This window comes from Haemaphysalis longicornis, unplaced genomic scaffold (assembly GCF_048455015.1).
Source record: "Haemaphysalis longicornis isolate Haplotype H1 unplaced genomic scaffold, Haemaphysalis longicornis Haplotype H1 scaffold_3, whole genome shotgun sequence".
NCBI classification, from domain to species: domain Eukaryota; kingdom Metazoa; phylum Arthropoda; class Arachnida; order Ixodida; family Ixodidae; genus Haemaphysalis; species Haemaphysalis longicornis.
The window spans coordinates 216,131,354-216,137,370 of NW_027526335.1; the positions used below are offsets into that span (position 1 = coordinate 216,131,354).

General features: G+C 48.8%; 1 long non-coding RNA gene across 1 annotated transcript; it reads right to left on the reverse strand.

The window, feature by feature from the left end:
- Positions 1-1,733: 1,733 nt before the first annotated feature.
- LOC144173701 (uncharacterized) lies at positions 1,734-5,090 on the reverse strand. The gene is made up of 3 exons (XR_013323367.1): positions 4,757-5,090; positions 3,265-3,384; positions 1,734-1,793 (listed from the first exon to the last, which is right to left on the reverse strand). It is a non-coding gene; the product is annotated as an uncharacterized LOC144173701 (long non-coding RNA).
- Positions 5,091-6,017: the final 927 nt, after the last annotated feature.

The following is a 6,017-nucleotide window of genomic DNA, read 5'->3' on the forward strand; positions in this document are numbered from 1 at the left end:
GTCGATACAAAGTAGGCATTCCATCTTGTCATACAAAGTGTTTTCACGACTCGTTTATTCCGAGCACATCTGTTACATGGAACCAACTGCCACATGCAGTTACCGAAATGTTGGACATCGCTGCTTTTAGGCGTGCACTTTCCAGACTGTTTGAGTGAAAATGTGTGTGCCGTATGTTTTTTACTTTCTCTGACTTGGGCAGTATTTACTTGTTTATTTAGCCTTCTCAGGTGAAGATCCGTTGTATTTGTATTGTCGCCAGCAAAATCTGTGCAATGTCGGCTCTGTTGGAGTAAAGCTGTGTTATGAGTGTTTACGCCAACTTGTGCAACGCATGCTTCCTTATAACTATCGCAGTGTCTGCACTGTTTGTGTAAAAAGCTGTTGTTATATTTTTACTTGCTGTATATTCTTCCAATAATTTTGTTATCCCCCACTCCCCTCTGTAATGCCCTTGGGCCCTGAGGGTATGTGAATAAATAAATAAATAAATAAATAAATACTCGCATCCCGGCTGCAAATTTCACTTCTTTTCACAGACGCAGAAGTTTTGACGCTTCCGAACGGTCCAAGTTCTACACCGTGTTTGCCAGTTGAAAAGACTTTCCACACTGATGAGTTCTACGCTGTTTGTTGATTAGTACACGCATACCCTGAAGTCACTGACCAAAGAACCGAAGCGCATGAAAAATTCCTTGCCGGCCTGACCCCTGACCCCTGAGCCGACAGGCACAGTCAGCCCTGTGCGGCAGCAGCGGCTCACCATTGTTTGCATTGCTGGATGTAAACAAATCTTTCCTTTGCAGCTACGTCAGCTGACTCCTCAGCCATGATTGGCTATCCGGTTTTGCATTGCCTTGGCGTGACAAGGGGATTCAGTCCTAGAGTGATCTTGTCCTCCGTCGCAAAGCGAGAAAAAGCGATGCCTGACTCATCACTTGCGACGTCACGCAACGTGCCAAGTCGCCAGTGAGAATGTGCCTTTAGACGATTGGTGAGCACTTTGAAACTGTCCGCTGACGGAGGCCAGACGCACGTGCAGTCGATTTTATGGGGCCCATTCCCCTTCACGCAGCGTCCTCAAAGAACCGGTGATGCAAATGTTGAGACCAGTGATTTCAGCACCAATCTTATCCTCAAATTGTGCTAACATGGCTCTGAATGGCGCACGAGGGTTTCCATGATCTGTTCTCCAAAATTTTGAAGCACACCTTCCGTAACGTACTAATCATCCGACCCTGAAGCAAGGGGGGTTTGCTAAGGCCAATTTTCTTGTCCCAGCGTTTTAACTGAGTAGAGCCAGATAGAGAATTGTCCATCGCATCTGCGGACCCAATTTCTGAGGACCCCAAGGTCGGTAACCCACTGTGGCTGGAATCAACGATGGCCTGAGATGCTGGTCTGAAGTTTTGGAAGAGGCGGGGTTGACAGTGGTGTGGACTCCCTTAAGTTCAGTTAGGGCTGCTTTTGAAACTTTTTTTTTCCAACGATAATGGACTCAAGCATGTGATGGATTTTGTTAATTTCTGAGCATGAATCGGAATGTCTGCCGCGAGTGTGTTGACTCTGGGGGACCATGTGTCTCTGAGTGTGTTTGCCGTGGGAGACCGTAGCTGCCCAGCTCACCTTGTTGTTTAGGTTGATACTGTTGGCATGGATATGGCCGCCTGTACTCGATGGTTTTGGCCCTAAGTGCTCGACAGCCGACGACGCAACGTCCAGCGCACACAATCCCAGCTCTGGGTGGAGTTGTCCTTGGTCGCCGGTCCACAGCTCGCATTCCCTTGGCTTTGCTGCAACCATGGAAAGGAGCCCAAATGGTCACTCTCCCCAGATGAGGCCCTAAAGAATTTTTTACTGCTCCTTTCTATTGTCCTCTTCCTTCACGAATAGTCACAATCTGCGCATAGAGTGTAAATCCCGAAGTGCTAGGACCTGATTTTAATGAAGCCTGTCGCATGCTTAAGCTCCCAATCAGAGGTCAAGAAAAAAAACGTTCAATGCATTACTGACCGCTAATCGCTAAAACGATTCAACAAGGCCGAAGCCACATGTACCCAAAGCAACAAGCACGATATGAACATCATACTGTTAAACTAGGCCGTACAGCCAGTGTCTTCTTGGCAGGAGGCACTTATTCATGCGGCAGCATGTAATGCCTTTCAGCTGCTGCTTGCATCAATTTAGAGTTTTGCTCCCGTGAGTACACCCCATTGTTTTTCTCAACAGCTGCGTAGTTTAATTTCACCCAATGCAAGTGCAGTTACTAATACGCCTGCAGTGCACTGGCCTTGAATGCAGGATCACACATGCTTGGTGCATTGCTACCGTGGTATGCTGCACGTATCAACTAGACTCAACAGTGTGTCACCTGACAACCTCCAAATGCACACCTGAAACACCTCCTTTAGTTCTTTCCAGGGTGCTCATTCTTCACAGTCCATCAACTGTTGGTACAGCCAGAAATATTTTTAGGGGTTGGGGGTGTATGGAGGTATGGGAGAACGGAAAGAGCCTTGCCAAAACGAATGCTAGCACTTGCTTATGTGCAGCATAGTAAAATGTTCGAGGGGGGCGCGCTGTACCTGGACAATCCTATCGGCCACCTGGGAGGCCATCAGTGATGTGTTGCTGGGGCATTCTTGGCTCGTTTCTCTCTCACAAAGGTCAGCACATGGCGGAGTTATTTGTGCACTTGACAGCAACTGAGGATTCACAGGGATTGTGAGCTGCTGATAATTGGCTGAGCTGTTGGGTTGACCTTTTTTCTGTGCAGCTTAGCAAAGGGGTCAGCCTCGCGTAGGATGTTTACTAGCACTGATGAGAGGCTGAAAGCTGGGACGTAAAGAGTAGTCAGGCAGTGGATGTTCACACCTATTTAAAGAATTGGCCATCATATGGCTTATGCGAAGACTATACCATGCTTTTCATCACTATCAGAAGTGGGGTAGGTCCAGCCCCTTTAAGGGACAGTGGCACACCATCTTGCATTCGGGACAGACGCAAACACCCACACATCAAAACGTTCGACAAGTACTCCTGTAATGATGCCAGCATTTACGGAGGTGAAGGATACAAAAATCTAAAATGAAGTTTGCTTTGGAGGTGCAGTGTCCCTTTGGCACTGCACATTTTTATACGTTTCAACACGAAAATGCATAATCAACATAAAAAAAAGTTGTACAACTGAACCTGAAAAGCTACACAGGCTGCATAAACTTTAACTTCTTAAGACAAGCAAAAATAGGCCAGAAACATGCATACGCTATGCCAAGTTTTTTCTGCAGCCTTGTGTGCCTAGTGGTGGCTGGATGGCTTTTTGTTGACTTCGCCGGACTGGGGGAGTGGCTGTTGAGAGCCAGTGGTTGATCTCATGCTTCAGACCTGCAAGAGTGAGTAGTAACATGTGAACTTAAACATGCTGCGATGCACAGTCTTACAACAGTCAGTTCACCAGTGACCACATAAAGTTGAAAACGGCTTGTGCTTGCTTTGTAGAAGGTTTGTACGAACACTTTGATTGACTATGAGGTTTAACACACTGACACTACACAGGCGATGAGGCACACTGTAGTGAGGGACTAAGGTTAATTTTGACCACTTGGGGATCTTTTAATGTGTGCCAAAATCTCGAACATGGGCATTTCTGCTTTTCGCCTCCATTAGAAAAGCGGCAACTGTGGCCAGGAATCGAACCCGCGTTTTAAATGATTTCAAATATTAAGTCTGGACTAGAAGGTATGCAAGGCAACGTTTAACAAATACACGCATGTGCAGACGCAAGGATGGTGAAAACAGAGCCTGCAAGCATATGAATGGTCTGCTTGCCGGTTGGGTAGGTTGGTTGCTTAAAAAAAGAATGGTGCATAAAGCAACATGCTAGATACCATCTGTGCCCAAGGCATTGCTTAAAAATGAACTCGCCATTCCATGTAATAAATGCAGCTATGTAGTAAAAGCACAGAAGGGAGGAATAACTGGGTGTTTTAAGGTGCACAGTAAAAATAGCGCAGTTAAAAGGAACGATGCAAAGATGGAACTAGCGTTACTCCGTTTTGTTCACTCATCAAAACGCCCAACTTTTTTTCATTCCTCAAATTAAGGTACTTCCGAAATCTGGGTCCTAGTAATTTTTCTGCGTCAAGACTTGCGCATTGAATCTACACGGCACCAGCGGAACGGGTTGGTCACTGCAACAGCAGATTTTATCTGGAATTGGAGTCTGAAGAAAATCTCAGTGATGTCAGTGATTGTCAGTGTCAGTGATTGCCGCGATTTAAATAAAAAACAAGAGCGCGCCTGTTTTTTATCCCTCGTACGAACAACCGACAAGGCATCCAGCGTGCGACCGCGACTGGTGACTGCGAAGCTGATGGTGGCGCATTGCTGCCTGCCTAAGTTTTCTTTCCAATCTATTTGAAAACATGTTGGCATACGGAGGCGTGCACGAGTAGGTAGAGCGGTAAAAACGCTAGAGCCCACGTATGCGTGCGACTGCGTCGCGATAGACCAAGTCACGCGTATGCTCGCAGAAAAGCGATCGCCCGAAGGCATATGCAGAAAATGTTGCCGTACGGAAGCCAAACTCGAGGGATTTGTTCAAAGGTCGCTTGCGATCCGTCAGCGCTCGGGAGACAGCACGGCTCGGGAAGCGGCCTCGCATTCGCTACCATCGCTAAATCGGCGTACGCGTGAAACACCTCTCCAAAGAAATTATTCGGTTTTTGTGCTCAACCATGTATTAGAGGGAACTTACCAGACAAAGTCGTGGATACGGTGCGGGTGCATTTGCGTCGGCATCCACGGCGGCAGCCAACTGCAGTGTCGGACTTTTGCGCGCCGTTCCGGCCGTTCGCTGCCGCGGTTTCATCCTCCGGTGATGCGAAGTTATCGATGGCAGGTAGAGCACCACCACATAATGTGAATGCGATTAATAATATATCTCTTGACGCCACTACCGATAATTGGGTTGAAACATATGGGTTGAAACGCGGCAGACGATAAACGGGACACCGGTGTTTTTTTTTTCTCGAGATGCGGGCGCACAGCGCATGCGCTAGCACAGTGGCCACAGACATGGCGGCTTTCAGTGTGGCCAAGCGAAGAAAATCGCCCGCTAAACTTTTGAATGAATACCGTCTATATGGAGCATACCGTTATCAATCTATTAAATATTATTGTGCGGACGGCTACCGCCTCAAGGACGGTGTTCAAGGTGACAGGGTGGCATGCTAAGGATTTGCGGGTGATTATGGCAACACCGCCAGAAGAGTGTGTGCAGCCATCCCTGTCTTTCCTGTATACCATGTAACTATTTAAGAAATTTGTGTGTTTGGATTTCAGATGTGTTTCCTGGACACACATTATACTTGGCTGATTGGCATGCAGAATCTCATAAATGTCGTCAAGATTATTCAGAAGGCCTCTGCAGTTCCATTGAACAATATTTTCTCTTCCCATTATTATGTGTTCAGAGCTACTGGAGTGTGACTATTTATGTAGGGTCTTTCGGGGCTTGCACTCTTGGAAGGGTTTTTCTGGCCTTCTCTACTGACGTGGACGTCGCAGCCCGTTCCGTCCGCTGCGATGAAAGCCGCAAGGGCTCGACGTCCATGTCGTCATCTGAAGGCAAGGGGGTGCCCAGCGGACTGGGCCCCCTTGCCATGGTACCCTTTCGGGTGTTCTTTGCCTGTGCTGCCAGTGCCGAAGGCGTGGGGAGCACCCCAGATGGCACAGGCAGTGAGGAGGGGGAGGGGGTCGCTGCGACTGCCTCCGTCTCCATCTCGTCCGGGCCCTCGCGTGTGCTTCGGGCCGGTGGAGAGGGGGAAACGGTGGGTGCAGCAGCATCCCCACCGGACGTGGATGCCACCACAGCCGCTGCTGGCTCAGCGAGCGGTGCGGAGGCGGGTTGGGCTGCCAGAGGCAACCCAGGGGGGGGGGCGGGGAGGGACCAAGTCCGACTCGCGGTACTGGGTCCCCGCCGAAACCAGACGCCGCTCCGCCCCCCGGCGAGCTGC